The following is an 18,127-nucleotide window of genomic DNA, read 5'->3' on the forward strand; positions in this document are numbered from 1 at the left end:
TTCCATTCTTGCTTTGAAAGTGTCAGTCCTCACCTCAGTATGTAAGTGTATTGCGGACACAGTGGGGTAAGGGTAGGGGGGAATGGAGAGGGGAAGAGGAGGGAGGGGGAGCCTTGGGAAGAGGAATTAGTGAATTGCCCTAGTGTGGAGGTCCTGGTCTATGGGGGGAGGGGGCAGTGGTCAGAAAGGCCCCTTTGGCCCCAACAACAGACCTTAACAAAGAGAAAGGATGATCCTGGCCATAACAGATAAGCTAGTTTAACATGGTACTTGGTGAATCTCTGGTTTTAGTGCTGTTTTCCTTTACATTGTGGTCATTGTGTACATTCTCTTGTTCCTTCCTTACTTTGATGTGCATTAGTTCATACAAGTCTTCCCAAGTGTCTCTGGATTCTTTGTATTTGCTGTTTCCTGTGACACAGTAAGATTCCATTTCAATCCTATATCATGATTTGCTCAGCCATTTCCTAACTGATGGGCATTCACTTTCCAGGTTTTTGTTTTTGCTTTGCATATTTTTTTGTATATAGGGGATATTACCCTTTATCTTTGACTTCCTTGGGTAGTGGGATCACTGAATCAAAGCGTATGAACAGTTTAGGTAATTTTCTAGCATAGTTCCAAATAGTTTTCCAGAATGATTGTTGTCCAGGACTTTCCATGAATCCTCTACCCGACATACTGGCGACCTTCCTCTCAACTTAAAAAAAAATTCTCAAGGGTACTATGCATCTTGTCTTTGAATCTCACAATGGGACTAGTCCACCTCCTTTTCCATTCATATGCATCCTTTATAAGGTGTTTTTTATGCCTCATCTCAGCACAAATGATCTTTAGTAATTAATAGGGACAAGTGGAAAGAAACCACTCACAGGACAATTTGTCAAACAATCAATTAATTTATAACCACACTGGATAACAACCAGCATGGCTCTGTGAAAAACAAGTCATGCCCATCCAATTTAATTTCCTTCTATGAAAAAGAGATAGGGTTTGACATTTGATATAAACTCAGATTTCAGCCAGCCTTCTAATTCTGTCCCATAAGATATTCTCATGAACAAAGCAGCTGAGTAGGTAATCTTGGGGCTAGGGGCGACTGATCAGTACTTGATTTTTTGTCTTGTAGGGTAGGAGGAGGAAGGGAAATTTTTTTTTAAACCACATTCAAGGAGGGCAATTTTTTTTTTTACTACATCCAAGGTGGTAATATCTTCCAGGATGATTGTGTGATGCACGCTGACTATTTATTCTTTAATTTCACAGAATATGAATTTGTAATTCATTATGAATTACAAAGAAAAGAGAACACTAGTACTGATAAAAAGAAGTAAGAATGATGATACAAAAATATAGACTACAAAGGGAACTTGTACTGAGATCTTTAAAAATAGGAAGAAGTGTCTGCCTTGTGTATGTTCCTAGAAACAGAGGGACAGGCCAATGATATTTTGAGGTCTGTCTCATCTCTATGGTTCTAGAAGTGGAAAGTGAAAACATTGTTTGTGAAGTCTAGAATGGAAAGAATACAAAAAAGATTCATTCTTCCATGAAGAAAAAACACAGATATTAGAGACAATTAGATGGTCCAGTGGATAGCAATAGAATTGAAATCAGGAAAAAGCTGAGTTCAAACCCTGCCTTAGGCATTAACTAGCTGTGTGACCTTTATCCTCTCTCAGAATCAGTTACCTCATCAGTAAGATGGGGATGATAATGATAGCATTTACCTCACAGAGTATACGCCCCCTCCTCTCCTCTGACCCTGCCAACACCTTGGTGCAGGTCCTGCACCTCGACTATTACAATAGCCTTCTGGTTGATCTCCTTGCCTCACATCTTTCCCCAATCCAACCCATTCTCCATTCAGCTGCCAAATTGATCTTCCTATAGGATACCTTTAGTTTTATATACCGTACTGTACAAGGCTGAGAAACCTTCTGAATATGCTAAGTCTAGGAAAGCTTTTACATGAGAAAGTATTCATAGGGAAAGGATACTTTAACTCATAGAAAATAATTCATATTGAAGAGAAAACTTTTAGCTAAAAAGGGCATATTACCATATTACTCCCATATCCAATAAACTCCATTGGCTCCCTATCACTTTCAGGATCAAACATAAAATTCTCTGTTTGGCTTTCAAAACCCTTAATAACCTATCCCTCTCCCTCCTCACCTTTCCAGTCTTCTTACATCCTACCTTCCCCCCATGTGCTCTGGGATCCAGTGGCACTGACCTCCTTGCTACTCCTTGAAACAAGACACTCCATCTCCTGACTGTACATTTCACTGGTCATTCTCCCTGCCCAGAACTCTCTCCTCCCTTACCTCTACCTATTAGTTTCTTTCAGTATCAGCTAAAATCCCACCTTCTATAGGAAGTCTTTCCCAACTCTTAATTCTAATGCTTTCCCTTTGTTGATTATCAATAAACATGTATTAAGCTCCTACTATGTGCCAATTTATCCTGTGTGTATGTATACATACATGTATGCACATATATACATATATATGTATATATATATATATATTAATTACAAAGTTATCTGCATGTTTTCACCCCCATTAAATACTGAAATTCTTGAGTACAGGGATTGTTTTTACTTTTCTTTATATCCCCAGCACTTAGCACAAAGTAGGGGCTTAATAAGAGCTAGGTGACTGAGTGACAGGGTTGTTAAAAGCATCAAATGAGGTAATAATGATAATATCTAATGTATCTAATTATAATAATATCTAAAATTTATATAGCACCTACTATGTGCCAGCCACTGCGCTAAGCTCTTTTACAAATAGTATCTCATTTGATCTTCCCAACAACCTTAGGAAATAGATACTATTATCATTCCCATTTTACAGATGGAGAAACTGGGCAAATAAAGGTTAAATGACTTGCTGAGAGTCACACAGCTAGTAAGTGCCTGAGGTCGAATTCTAACTCAGGTCTTCCTGACTCTAGCACTCTGCACCACCAGCTGCTCTGTAAAACATGTAAAGAAAGCACTTGGCAAACTTCAAAATGCTGCACAAATGCTGGCGATCTTTATTGTCATTATTACGTTCACTGGAAGAAATTGGCATCAGTTTTAATGAAGAAAAGCAATCATTTTGAGTGCATGATCCCTGTTAATTCAACTCCATTGCACAAATGCTTCTTGAGAACCTGCTGAGATCAAATTACTGAATCTTAGTGTTGAAAGGGCATTTATCTAGCCAGTAGCTGAACAAGAACCTCCTCAACAGCATCCCCACAAGTGGCCATCTTGTGTTTGCTTAAAAACCTCAAAGGAGGAGAAAAGCATTACCCCCAGAAACAGTCCATGTCACTTTGGGACAGGTTCAATTGTTCAGAAATTTTTGCCTTATGTCAAACCTAAATCTACCTTTTTGCATCTTCCCCTTGTGGCAGGCAGCTCTGTTCTTTGAGGCCAAAGAAAAACCACCTAGATGCTCTCTTTCATGAGGGAGCCCTTCAAATACCTGAAATCATTGTCCTGTCCTATTCCCTCCCACTCCTTCCCACCAAGGCAGGTCTTCATAAGGCTGGATATGCCTATATTTTTCAACTAGTCCTCAGATGACATGAGTGTTTTGATTGTCCTCTCCTGGACATCCTACAGCTTATCAATATCCTATCTAAAAAGAAGTACCCAGAACTGATAAGAGTCCCCCACATGTAGCTTAACCAAAGCAGAGAGGTGTCACAGCACATAGAACACTAGAACTGGAATCAGGAAGATGAGTTCAAATGTGGCCTCAGATGCTTACTAACTGTGTGATGCTGACAAATCATTCACCCACTCTCTGCCTTAGTTTCCTCATTTGTAAAATGAGAATGATAACAGTCCCTCCTTCTTAGAAGGGCCTATGGTGTTTCAATAGGCAAAGATGGGGAATGGTGATGTTTTTGATAATTTCATTTTTAAAATTTAGTGGCAGCTGTTCCTTTCCCTTCCTGCCACCCTTTGTATGATTAGCCATTAGCTTTCTAAAGTGCATTTTACTTGTCAAGCAGACAAATGAAAAAAGGAAAACTGAAGCTACAAGGGAATAAGAAACCGGGCCAAGTTGGTACATGTAGATCGTCAAACAAGCAGCACTTAGAGTGCATTAACCACATTCACCAGAAGATTATTGTGTTGGACTTGGTTCAGCATCCTAAATTCAGCAAGCTAGAATTATCACTCATATAACATTTTTATTAAACGTTTGGAAAAAAGAATGCTTTCTCATGATGAAACTGGACATCATCCTTAGTGGAACACAAGGTCTTCAACTTGATTATTGTCCAACAAAGCAGACCCTTTACTATCAGAAATGTAACTGGCATTTCTTGTGCCAGAGGCAAATTCATTTGGGGATAGGTGACGACAGTGCAAAGGACAGCCCGACCAGGTGTAGTAAAGCCAGGGAACAGACAGCAAGTAGCCCATCCTCAGAGTCCGCCCTTGCCCCTAGAGCATGATAAATGGTGCCCGACCTCCAAACAAGGAGGAGGAAGAGGAAGAGGAAGAAAAGATTCAGTGATCTTTGATGTTACTATTATAATTGTTTTGAGTTGCCATGAACCTGTGCCCCTACAAGATGGTGAACTTAATAAATATATATGTTCTGACTGCTCCACTGACCAACTGTTCCATTTCTCTCCCTTTCCTCTGACCTCCCTAATTCCCACACAATGATATTTAAATTAGGCCAATTAACAATCCTGCAATGGCTTCCAAGTGTTTCAGGGAAAGGAAAAGTCAATCAATGTAGCAGATTTCTTTGTTGTCTTATTTTAATTGTCACAGCCACCTCAAACCTTCAGCAACCACCACCCTGATGAGTCAGCAGCCATCAACATCAAGGCAATTCCCTTCTCCAGCAAAAAGACTACAACTCGATGAAGGCTCAGATATTGGTTAGCATTTTTTTTTGCAATAAAGTATTTTTTAATTAAGGTATGTCCGTTGTTTTTTAAGACATAAAACTATTGCACACTTAATAGACTACAATATAGTATAAACATAACTCTTATAGACACTAGGAAACCAAAAAATTCATGTGATTCATTGTGATGTTCATTTTATTGTGGTGACCTGGAAACGAACCCGAATATCTCCAAGGTATGCCTCTATACAGCAAATGAGTGAATTGCAATGACCCCATAGGATTAGACAAGGCTTCCTGCAGGAAGTTGTTGTTTTTTTCTGCTCATCTTTTCTGGCCTTTTCCCTTTCTTTTAAATTTCAGCTCTTCTCCTGGAAAGAACACTGTCTCAGGCTTCTTGTGCCAGGGGCTGCAGGGCGTGGCTGTTTACCTGGTGCTGCAATGATGTTGCCCTGAGGCCCACAGGGGATCCTCACGTCTGGTACCGCACCGAGCGGGATAGCGGGGAAGCTGGCGCTGCTGGAAGCCGTAGGAGTCTGGCAGCTTACCTGGCACTGAGCTGGAATCCTAGTGCTGGTATCTGGCATGTGCTAAGGCTGGTGGGGAGTTTCTGCATTTCCCCAGGCTACTCTGAAGCACATGATGGTGTGGGCACTGGAGGCTTCCTGTTGACCCAGGGCTATGCTGAAGAACTTAGAGGTCTGGGAACTGGAGGCTGCCTGTTTGCTTAGGTACCTGTAGGGTTGGCATCTACCTGTTTGCCTGGAGCAATGCTGAAGCATGCTATGGTTCTCAGAGCTGGAGTCTGCTTGTTCCTCTGGTTATGCTGAAGCACACAGCGGGGTCCTGGTGCTGGCATTTGTCTGCTCCACCACACTTGGGCTCGGGATCTCCCCATATTGATCCCTTTCTATGAGAATTCAATTCTAACTTTGTCATCAGTCCTTACTAGTTCTGAACCCAACCAAAATCTTCTCTTTTTTAAGTTTTAAGTAACATTTTATTTTTCCCCAATTACATGTAAACAATTTTTAACATTCGTTGCTTTTTTGTTCTGAGTTCCAAATTCTCTCCCTCCTTCCTTCACTACCCTCCTCCCTGATGCAGTAAATAATCTGATATAGGTTATACATGTGCAATCATGTAAAACATTTCCATATTAGTTATTTTGTGAAGAACACTCAAACAACAAAAAAAAAGAAAGTGAATACAGTATGCTTCAGTCTGTATTCAGAAGACATCAGTTCTTTCTCTGGAGTCAGATAACATTTTTCATCATGAGTCCTTTGAGATTGTTGTAGATCATTATACAACTGAGAATAGCCAATTCATTGACAATTCTTCATCGTACAATGTTGTTGTTACTGTGTACGATGTTCTCCTGGTTCTGCTCATTTCACTCTGTATCAGTTCATGTAAGTATCCAATTTTTTTCTGAAATTATCCTGCTTGTCATTTCTTATAACACAGTAATATTCCATGATAATCATATACCACAATTTGTTCAGCCATTCCCCAACTGATGGGCATCTCCTCAATTTCCAATTCTTAGTCACCACAAAAAGAACTGCTATAAATATTTTTGTACAAATAGATTCTTTCCCCCTTTTTAAAAAAATCTCTTTCCAACCAAAATCTTCTTGACACTCATAACACTGGCCTTTATGTCATTAATGGCCAAAAGGCTATTCCCCTAAATTCCATGTGTTCAATTGAAACCAAGCAGAGAATTTTATGCTCCAAGACCTGGACTCTTATTGGCCAGTCTCTCATTACTCAAGCAATGGGGATTCACTGAAAACTTCTGGACAGAATAGTTGCATATATAGATCTACACATCAGAAAAAGAGGCAGTGTGGTTCTCATTGTAAGCACGCTGGATTTGGAGGCAGGGGCTATCGGTTCAAATCTCAACTTTGTTATTTACAGCCTGTGTGACATTAGGCAAATTACTTATTCTCAGTGGTTCTCTGTTTCCACTAGAAAATGAGATGCTTAGCATAGATGATTTCTAAGTTCTTTTTCAACTTTAAATTCAATAAGGGATTATGGGAGAATGACCCTGTAAGATGATCCTGGTAACCATATGAAAAACATTTAAGAAGAGAGGTGGAGAGAAAGGTGACAATGGATGACAATTAGGGAGTCAATGGGAACGAGAAGATGCTACAAAGTAAGAAATGTTTTGGGTGTAGAATTGCTAGGCTCTAACTGATGGCATATGAGATGAGAGGAAAAAGTAAGAGAGGGGTGATCTTTAACCTCAGCTAGAAGAACAAATGAATGGTGGTGCCACAGACAGAAAGCATTAGATCTGGAGCCAGATGACCCGAGTTCAGTTCTAGCCTCTGCATCCTCTATGGTTCCAAGCAACTTCCTTCATCCCCCAAGACCTTGGTTTCCTCATTTGTTGGAGCATTATATACGTGGGCCTTCCTTTGGTATTACTCTGTTTTCTACCCATGCCAGAGCACACAAGAGACTGGAAACGGGTGGTCAAGACAAAGTATTGGAGACTGTAAAGGGGCTGTTAATGATTGCTCTGGGGCACTTCTGAAAATCAATCAATCAAAAGAAACCATTTGTTTAGCACTTGCTAATTGTCATATAAGTATGTGATTTCTGTTTTATTGTTGTTAACATTTTCCTATTCAATAGAGGTTGTCTTAGAGTGAGGTGCACTGGTATCATGGAAATCTCTAGGATGCAGAAACCTAGCCTGATAGCCAGGAATAAGCAAGGCTCATATAGTTAAGAGTGGGATGACTTTCAGAATTAGCAATAATCATTATCAAAATTAGGGATGGGGTGGAGCAGGGGAGTAATACATTTTTAAAAGTTATACTTTGATTCCTTTGATCTATGTGATCTCCCTGACTTGGGCACTCCCCACTACTCTTCATCATGGTGAATCTTGCCCCCATCCTCCTGTGCATCTTCCCCAGGGTGTCTGCCCAGAGTGCTGGGGGCCTCAGAAAACCCCCGACATGGCTATGTGTTCCAGCCTATGCTCCCACTCCCCAGGCGCCTTCCCCTTACCCTTTGGGTGACCTGAAACTCTAATTCTTGAGAGATTGTGGCATTTCATGACTCACAGTCATACGGCATCACCGGAAGCATACTGATGTGAAAAAGATGGGCCTTTGTTACAGGGAGAAGCCTGGGATCATTAAAAGCACTGCACAGTGTAGAACACAGAAGTCAGTAAGTAGTGAGTGCGAGCCCTGAAAAAGCATGCTATTTTAGGAAAGGGTGATGGCCTACTCAAGGGTACCCTGATTCCATAATGGGCAGGGGAGGAATCTAGTAAAGGAAATGATGCCTGTGTAATTTGTTTCTAAACCAACAGTGAACTATGCTATTGAATCAGGAGGCTAATTAAACCAGGCCATCTGGAGGCAACATGGAGTAGTGGGAAGCGTATTGGACAATGCACATGATAATGTAAAGGAAAAGGCTCAAAGACATCAGAACTCTGAACAATGCGGTGACCAAGGGTGACTCCAGAGGACTGACAATAAATCACGACTCCCTCCTCTTGGCAGAGAGGTTCAGAGATCATAGGACAGTACATCGAGAGCTGGAAGGGAATTCAAAGACTGACTGGTCCTACCAGTTCGTTTTACAGATGAGGAAAGGGAAGCCAAGACAAGTAGGAGGGAAGGAAATAAGCGTTTATTAAGCACCTACTATGTGCCAGGCGCTTGGCTAAGCACTTTACAAAGATTGTCTCATTTGATTCTCACGATAACACGGGGAGGCAGAGATTATCATTATCCCTACTTTACAGTTGAGGAAACTGAGGCAAAGAGACATCAAGTGATTTGCCCAGAATCACACAGCTAGTGTCTGAGGGATGACTGATTTGAACTCAGGTCTCCTAGACTCCAGGTCCAACATTCTATCCATTGCACCAGATACTTGTTTTTTAGAAAAAGAAAGAGCATCAGACCTGGAGTCAGCAACAAGCTAAGTTAGAAACTTGCCTACGGCACTTATTTGCTCTTCGGCCTAGGCCATTCATTTAATTTTTCTGAGACTCATCTGTAACATGGCAATGATGCACCTATAGCACCAACTCTACCTTAGAGGTTACCGTGAAGCTCAAAAGAATGTTTAAGTGCTAGAGGAATGTGTGCCATTGCCCTTAGGGATGTAGAGGAGACAGAAGAGGGCATCATCCCTTTGCAAAGTGTTTAGACGGTCTATAAGATCTCCTTTGATGTGGGGAGTCTAAGATTCCATAACAACCTATGGAGGAAGGGCTGAATTGGGGCACTTGTCATGGAATTGGACATTCATGCCTTGACTCCCATGAAGAGGGATATATTTTGTTCTGGCCCCATGCCAAAAGGCATATGTAACCAGAGGCCCTTGGTTGGTACCTGGGTCCTCACAGAATGGGGAAAAGTGCTAGCAGTGCCAAGGGGACATCTAACTGAAGTAGGAAATGCCACCCATTCTGTGGGTCGAGTTAGCAAGCATTTATTAAGGGCCTGCTATGTGCCAATGTGCTAAGCCGTAAAGATACCAAGAAAGGCAGAAGACAGTTCCTACTTTCTTTTTTTTTTTTTTGGAGGGGGGAAGGCAGGGCAATTGGGGTTAAGTGACTTGCCCAAGGTCACACAGCTAGTAAGTGTGCCAAGTGTCTGAGGCCGCATTTGAACTCAGGTCCTCCTGACCCCAGGGCTGGTCCTCTACTCACTGCGCCCCCTAGCTGCCCCCAACAGTTCCTACTTTCAAGAAATTCATTACCTAATGGAGGAGGCAAAGTGCAAACAAACTATGTACAAACAAGATACATATAACATATACACATATATACATATAAACACATACATACATACACACTCACATACATATATGTGTGTATATATGTGTGTGTGTGCATATGTGTATGATAATCAACAGAGGGAGGGCATTAGCATTAAGGTAAATCATTAAAGATTTCTTACAGAAAGTCAGGTTTTCTCTGAGACCTGGAGGAAGCCAGGGAACCTAAGAGGCAGAGATGAGGAGGGAGAGAATTCCAGCCATGGGGGATAGCCAGTGAAAATGCCTGAAGTCTGCAGATGGAGTGTCTTGTACTAGGAGCCGCTGAGAAGCCAGTCTCATTGAATCGCAGAGCGCTTTGTGGGGAGTAAGGTACAAGAAGACTGGAAAGGTGGGTGGGGGCCAGGTTACGAAGGGCTTTAAAAGAAAAACAGAGAACTTTTCTCTCTCATTTCCCCAGCAGCAGCTATCAAAGCCACATGCATATGGCAGCAAGGACATTTACTTTTCTAGATTAGCCTGGGACAGGTTCTCGAATCCCTAGCAACTGCTTCTGCTTTGTGTGTCTTCCCTTAAACGCAGGTAACTGAACAGTCCTGAGGCTGATGTTTCTAGTCTTTGCACTTCCTCATGAAGGCCACAATCTTTGAATCAGATCCTGATTATCCAGCAGGAGGTGATTTCTGTAACTACACTCTTCCCAGAGATGACCACCAGAGAAATGCACTGTGCCCAGGGCCCTAGCAAGCCTACATTCTTGGACTGGCTCTATCATTCATTACTCATTATCTGTGGGATCCTAGACATTTCCCTATCCCCTCTCCCCGCCCCCCAACTCTATTTCCTCACTAATACAGCAAAGGTATTTGGACTCCATGACCCCTAAAATTCCCCTTGACTCCAAGTTTCTGTGACCCTATGAAGTCATTCAGACATTAGTTTTCTAGGTAAAGAGGTAGGGTAAAGAGACCCTTTAACTGGTTGAACAGCCTGGAGGTGGGGAGGAGTAATATTTGTGTAAAGGTCATGGGAAAAGGTAGAAAAGAGAGGTGGGGCAGTATCCAGGAAGTTATTAAATTCAAGAAAGGCAGTATTTACTGAATGCCTCCTACAAGCTCAGCCCTGTACTGAGCCACAAGAGTTATATATAGCACAGGACTTCTCTACCTTTAAAGAGCATCTGCTCTCTTTGGAGGGACAAACTAGAATTGTACCCATGCAGATGAAAGTTAAGTGATAGCCTAAGGCAGTTTGTGGTTAAGTAACAAGGAGGCTATAGGAAGAAAAAGAAAGGAAGAACATTTAGGCTATAGGGCTTCGTGGAAGAGCAAAGACTTGAGATTTGTCATGAAAGAGGGATAGATAGGCTTTGATAAAGACCAGTAACTAGAGCCAGGTAAAGAGACCACTGCCCAAGAGCATTGCCATTTAGGGGATGCTGACAGCACACATTCCCCTCACAAAGAAATTACCAATGAGTCCTCCCTCTTGGATAATTTTCACCACTATCCCACTCCCCAGTATCAGGCAAAGTAGACTAGATGTGCCTTCAGACCTGGCCTCCAAAGGTCTCTCCACAGTAGCCTTTATCCCAATCTTCACAACAGAATTTGTCTTGAAAAGTTGTTTATTTGAGGACATTCTTCATGCTACTTGCCCTAGTTGAGCTTTATAAAACTTATTCAAAGTGTGAAAAATTCTAATTATGGCTCTAGGATATAGACATTAAGATAGGAAAGGGTATCCTAAGAAAAGGATATTAGTAAAAATATAAAGTTAAAAAAGACAGTATGGATTGCTTCCAAGCCAAAGGAGGCAGTCATAAAATGGTGGAGTTGGGATATGGACATCCATAATATGGATTTAGAGTTAGGAGCCCTGGCTTCTAAACCCAGCACTGTCACTTACCTTTGTGACTTTGGTCAAGTTACTTAACTCCTATGGGTATCAGTTTCCTTATCTCTAAAATGAGAGGGATGGATTAAAGAAAGGATCTCTGAGGCTCACTCTAAAATCCTACCATCTTATTCTAGGTCTAAGAGTTATAAAAAGGATTTTACTCTCATTTATTCAAAGCCTTTTTAAGATGATGGAATAGTTAGTGTGACCAACCCACATAAACCAAAGTAGGACAAAAAGGATAAATCTTTTCTCCACAAGTAGGAATATATGAATATATGTATCAATAGTTTTGTTTAGTCGTTTTTTTAGTTGTGTCTGACTCTTCATGACCCCACTTGGGGTTTTCTTGGCAAAGATACTGGAGCAGTGCCATTTCCTTCTCCAGTTCATTTTACCGATGAGGAAACTGAGGCAAACAGTATGAAGTGACTTGCCCAGGGTTACATAGCTAATAAGTGTCTGAAGCCACATTTGAACTCACAAAGATGAGTCATTCTGACTTCAGGCCTGATGTTCTATCCATTACTCCATCTAGGTGCTATATGTGTCTACATGAATGTATGTAAATGTGTATAGGAGTGCGTGGGAAGTGCAATATGGGTCTCTTGGTTATTCACCAGTGGCATTTGTATTGTTTGGGTTGGGAGAGCACATCTAGAAAAAGGAGAGTCTGGAAAAAGGGCTAGTTGTGTATCAGAGAAAGCAATTAGGGCTGTTCAGCCTGGAGAAAAGATGGCCTGGTAAGGAAGGACCAGAAAGCTAGCTGTCTTCAAGTGTTTGAGCCACTATCAAGTGAAAGAGGGATTAGATTTAGGATCATAGAATTTAAAGCAAGATGGAGCATAGAGGCCATCTAATTCATTTTCCAGATAAGGAAATTGAGACCCCCAAAGAGGTTAAGCAATTTGCCCACAGTCTGAAAGCAGCAGAGGGAGGATTCAAGCCCAGACCCCCTTGACCAAGTTCAGCCCTCTTTCCATTGCATGACATCTGTTTTCCTTGGTCCCTGATGTGAGAACAAGGAACAGTGGATCAAACAGGCAGAAAAGCAGATTTAGGGCTGATAAAAAGAAAATATTTAGGATTGGAGAATTTAAAAGTAGAAGGGGTCTTGGCAATAGATTGCCTCATGCCAAAGAACTGCCCCAAAGAAGAATGGGCTAGCTTTGAGAGGTAATAAGTTCCCCATCACCAAGTATGTGTAAGCAAAGGCTAGACGAGCAGTTGTTGGGAATGTTGTAGAAGGGATTCCTGAGCAGCTAATGGTTGAACCTCTGAGATTGTTTATGTGATTCTGAAGTTTGAAAATGAATCCAATGAGGTCAAGAAAACTGACTGCAATATTCCCCATCAAAACAAATATAAAAGCTGCAGTTTAGCAAGCAAATATATGGACCTCTGAACAAGGAAATAAAACTATCGAGGGAGAGTAAAAAACAAAAGAAACAGAGAAGAACAAGGAGAGAAGGAAGGGACCAAGGCTTGGCCCAGACAGGTCAAGGTACATTTGTCTATGCCCTTCTTCTTCTTCCTGGGAAGACTGACTGATAAATAGAATTAGACAACAGAACCCAAGAGCGCCATCAGAGAACCACTGTTCCCTTGGACAGGTTAAGTGACTTGTCTGTGGCTTGTCAATACAAGCTCACAAACACTTATTGAGGGCTTACTATGTGCATGGCATTGTGCTAGATGCTAGGGACACAAAGTCTAGTCCTTGGTCTGCTGTCAACCTGCCTGCTGTTAATATCGCCTTCCACCTAGCCTTCCCCCCCATCATCTAGATGTTACACACTAGATTGTAAATTCCAACAGGCCAAGAGGCAAGTCTGAACAGATCCTGGTTTTTCTTGAACATACCCAAAAGGGGGATCCAAGACAAAGATTCCATTTCTTCTCCTCCCCAGGATAGAATGTTTGTTTGAAAAGTGCATCTCTCTATTTCTTCTAAGCTTATTTACATTACTGTTCATCTAGTCTTTAAAGCTGGTATTAAGATAAAGCCACTGTTAACTCTGGCATTACAGACCCATGTATGATTCGTTGCTCAAGGCAGCTGAGGCAGGGACAATAGGTGATAAACGTACCCCCAGTGAAAGAAAGATGAATTGTATTACTGCTGAGACCTTTACTGGGAAAAATATGGATTAGGAGCTGAACAAAATAGATTTTATTGATTCATATTTTTATAGCTTCCCCAAAGCCTGGAACAACCCTGATCCAGGCCAGTTCTAGACAACTTAGATTCTAGTCCCTTTGGTATTGCAGATTGCAGAGGTAGTAACCCTAGGAACCTCCTCTTTCCATTGTCTTCCCTTGGGAGGTTGCAAAGGAAAACTATTCCCCTCCCCTCCCCTCCTCTCTCTTCTACAAGGGGTGGAGCCCAAGGAGCATACTAAAAAGTCTTAGGAAAGGGAGAAGCTGGTAAAGAGTGTCAGTGTCTACAAGGGTAGGGGCCAGCCAGAGGGAAGAAGTAGCTCTCCTCACCAGGTCCAAACCCCCAATAGACACAACTATGAGAAATTTAGAAGTCAATTTTTGGATGATTATCTGAATGGATGATTCTATACTAGAGATAAAAGGCTGCTACTGCTTTTCACTGATCTCAAAACAGCAGACCCTATACTTAGGCTACTGCCCAGCAACATATTGCCATATTGTCAGTGACAAGGGACAATACAAGTTACTTATCTAGCCTTGAAAGGAATTGCTCTCAAGAAGATGAACCCACAAAAGCTGGAAATTCTTCCAGGTCATAAGGTGATCCAAACTGAAGCCTGGACACAATTTCCAGGTGTTCCTTTCACACACAGCACATAGGAATTTCTCAAGGTTCCCTGTACACAAAGGTGATCTGACTTTGGATCCAGCCAAAATCTCTTCTGCGTCTCTGCACCACAGAGCACCTAAAATTTCTCTAATGGATTGTTGCCAAAGCATAGAGCAAGCCTAATGGAATTTCAGACACGTACAACACAATAGGACAAGCAAGCTCAATTCAAAAAGATCGAAAACAAATGTGTACGTGCCCCTCCCCAAACACATGCAAGGATCCCAAAAAAGGTACTTGGAGTTGATTGGAATCAGCCCTCAAAAACAGAAGAGATCCCCCTCTCTCTCACATCTAGAACCCACTGGAGTGGGTTCAAAGGAGCTGGGCATTCATCCCTGTATCCAGGAATGCAATCTAGACCAGATTCAGTCCTGTGGAGCCTGACTCTAGTGAGAAGGGGGAATCCTTTTTCTTATCCTCATTGCCTTGTTAAGTTCTCTACTACAATTACCCCAAGAACAATTTTAATTATAGTAAATTACATTATGGCTCACAAGTACCGGGAGAGGGGAGTGTCAGCAAAAGAGGGGAAGCAAAAGGGGTACTTAACCTACAATATGCATCAGGATATAGGAAAGGTAATTTATTCCTCCACCCAAAGAAATACCAAGCATAAAAGAGTTCCATTAACATGAAGTATGAGAACAGAATTCAGTAACTTACAACTACTGCAACTTTACAATAATTACAATTGTTAGGATGTAAATGTAAACAGAACATGAAGCGGTTCTCACAACTATTAATTAGACATTTTATATTTTGCATCAGCTGGACATCGATTCCCAAGTGATTCTCAGGACATATCTCTTGTTAAAACACGTCAAGCTTGGGCCACTCCACATATTAGCAGCCATCTTCTCTAATACAGTGCCTCTGACACCTGCCCCCTCTGCTTCTAGCCATTTCCAGCCCAGGATCTCCCAGACCTCTCACACTCACAAGGTTGCCTATCATCCTGAACATGGCCACCTTAAAGCAAATGCCCCATCATCTAAGATCAATAAAGAAATAACACCAAAGAGGGCAACAGCAGGCAGAAACTATGGTGCCTAGCTGAGTTCATTGACTAGGTGCCACATGTAATGTGGTTGTTGTTTGTCCTTCATTCTTGAAGAGGACCATAACATCAGGGAGGGTGATGCCATGACATGCAAGTGAATTGGATTTAAGGGAGGGAGGGCTGTGCAAAATCACCAGCCTCCTCTGGAGCCATTTGGGTCCTTTGGCAAGACATAGATCAGGAAGACTCGAGATGGCCCAGATGTAGGGGAGACCTCGGCCTTTTTAAGCTAAGGTCTTTAATAGGTCTCAGGAGGGCCACAAAGAAGGTACATGTATGGGGGTAGAGAAGAACCTTTCCTCTTCCTCTTCACTCCTCCACTGGAGTTACATGATACCAAGAGAACAGCCAGGAAGGAAAAAAGAGGCAGAAGGGCAATTACAGCTTTTGTACATTCACTAGATTATCAGCTCTTCCCACTCCGCGATGAGCAAGACCTCATCTTGAGCCCTTTAGCTCTGAATCATATAGGATTCAGGGTCTCTCCTCACAGCCCAGCTAGGTGGTACAGTAGATAAAGCAATGGGCCTGGAGTGAGGAAGCCGAGTTCAAATCTAACCTCAGACATTGACTAGCTGGGTCACTCTGGACAAATCATTTAACCTCTCTCTCCCTCAGTTTCCAAATCAACTGTAAAATGGGGACACAAGAGATCCTCACAAGATTGTTGTGAGGATCAAGTATTTGTAAAGCGTTTAGCACAGTGCCTAGCACATAGTAAGCACTAAATGTTAATCGATTGGTTATTGATCATTTCTAACCCCTTCTCCAGCCCACCCTCTCTCCTGCATTTTACAGAGGAGAAAACAGACTCAGAGAGGGAAACTAATTTCCTCAGGGTCACAAAGCAAGTTCATAGAAGAACTCAAATTTGAACTTGAGTTACTTCATGCTTAAGTCTCATGCTGGCAGGCCTCAAACCAAATGTCTTGCTACTGGTAGGTGTCAATAACTAAATACATATTAACAAGATTTTTAGCAAAAGAAGACAAAAGACAAGAGTAGTGATAACAGACCGTTCAGGGAAGGGAACTGGCTGAAGTGGGGCTCAATACTGTATTGTTTGGATTTTTCATTGATTAGCTCCAAGGTTTTCAGGGGATGAATTGTAGATAGAACACTATCACAAGGCTGCAAGATGCCTGTTGTTGCCCCATTTCCACATATCTCTGGCTCTGCTTTGCTGGGAAGGAGCCTTAGCCTTTTTTGGGGAGTCTGCTGCCATCTGTCGGTCATAGTAAAGTTCCTCCCATATCCAGTGAGTGGGAGGCGAATGAAAACAATGTGGCAGAGAGACAGTAAGGATCAAAGAGCCATATGGACTATGTGACTTCAGACATGATATAGTCCAATCCTCTCCTTTTACCAATGGGGAAATTCTTAAACAAATCCCCCCACTTAACAAATGGAGGCACAGCCCCAAAAGCCAATTAAACACAGCTGCAAGAGAAGAGTGCGTGAGATGAGAAGGGTTCTCCCTTTCTTCAAGTCCCTCTTTCCGCAGGAGGTCTTTCTCAATTCCTCAACTGCTAATTCATTCCTCTCTCATATTGCTTTCCCTCCATTCTGTATAAATCTTCTCTGTAAAAGTTAATTACACGTTGTTCTCCAGTTCTCCCAAGCCCTTCATTGTCAACTCTTTAGTTCTGCAAACTTGATCAAACCTCTTTCCCTCTCTGGATCTGGGTCTTGATCTGTAATTATAATTGAAGATGGACTACACTGGCAGTTCCCAAACTGTGAACAAGAGATCCTTAGGGTCCCTGAGGTCTTTTCAGGAGATCTGAGAGGTCAAAACTATTTTCATAATATTATTAAGGCATTATTTGCCTATTACACTATTTCTCTATCTTCCAACTTACATATCTGTGTGAAACTGGTTTTTCTTCATATACTTCAATCAAAACATAGCAAAGTAAGTTAAATTCAAAAGTATATTTGAGAATCCAATCTATTAAACCAGAGATCTGCAAAAATGTGTAAATATTACCACTCTTCTCACTAAATTTTGTTTTAAAAAAGCCATTTTTCAAAAAAAAATGATATTTAGGCTAACGTGTATGTAACAGACCCATTTAATACTTAATTCAGCTTAAGTTTTTAAGTAAAAAAGTACTGATAGACATAAACCGTACAAACAAAAACTACTCTTTCAGGAACCCACCAAAAGCATTTACATTTGTAACACGTAAACGTCCAGCACAAAAAAAGAAAAAAAAAACTTACAAAGACAGATAAAGTAACCTCGGGTTCAAATCAGATGGGTAATGTACCTGTGCGTAACAAGAATAAGCAGGGCGGCACATCTCACGCACGCGCGAGAAATCCCAATCATCATATGTATGAACCAGAAGGATCTGAGAACCTCGCGGCTCACCGACAGACCTCAGAGTCCGCCATTAACTTTACGCTGAGCGCGACCTCATTGCCGCAATGCCTATTCAGAATCTGGGCATTCTAAAGTTTGTAGAAGACGAAATCTCTGCCTAAGAATCTTTGTTCATCTTTCATTTTCATCTGATGTAGATTAAAAAAAGGAAGACGCCTCAAAAATAGAGATTAATTACATATGCAAATATATTCGCCTAGAGACTCCGCCCCTCACCTTCCTCCTAGCTTCTCTCGCTTTCCCGGGGAGGAGGCGGGGCCGAACCTTGCGACTGTACTGGAAGAAGCCGGCCTGGT

At 41.7% G+C, this 18,127-nt stretch overlaps 1 non-coding gene across 1 annotated transcript; it reads right to left on the bottom strand.

The window, feature by feature from the left end:
• Positions 1-17,696: 17,696 nt before the first annotated feature.
• Positions 17,697-17,799, bottom strand: LOC118845218. Its single transcript, XR_005010079.1, has one exon. It is a non-coding gene; the product is annotated as a small nucleolar RNA U13 (small nucleolar RNA).
• Between the last annotated feature and the right edge of the window lie 328 nt (positions 17,800-18,127).

Source organism: Trichosurus vulpecula, chromosome 3 (assembly GCF_011100635.1).
Source record: "Trichosurus vulpecula isolate mTriVul1 chromosome 3, mTriVul1.pri, whole genome shotgun sequence".
In the NCBI taxonomy this organism is placed as follows: Eukaryota; Metazoa; Chordata; class Mammalia; order Diprotodontia; family Phalangeridae; genus Trichosurus; species Trichosurus vulpecula.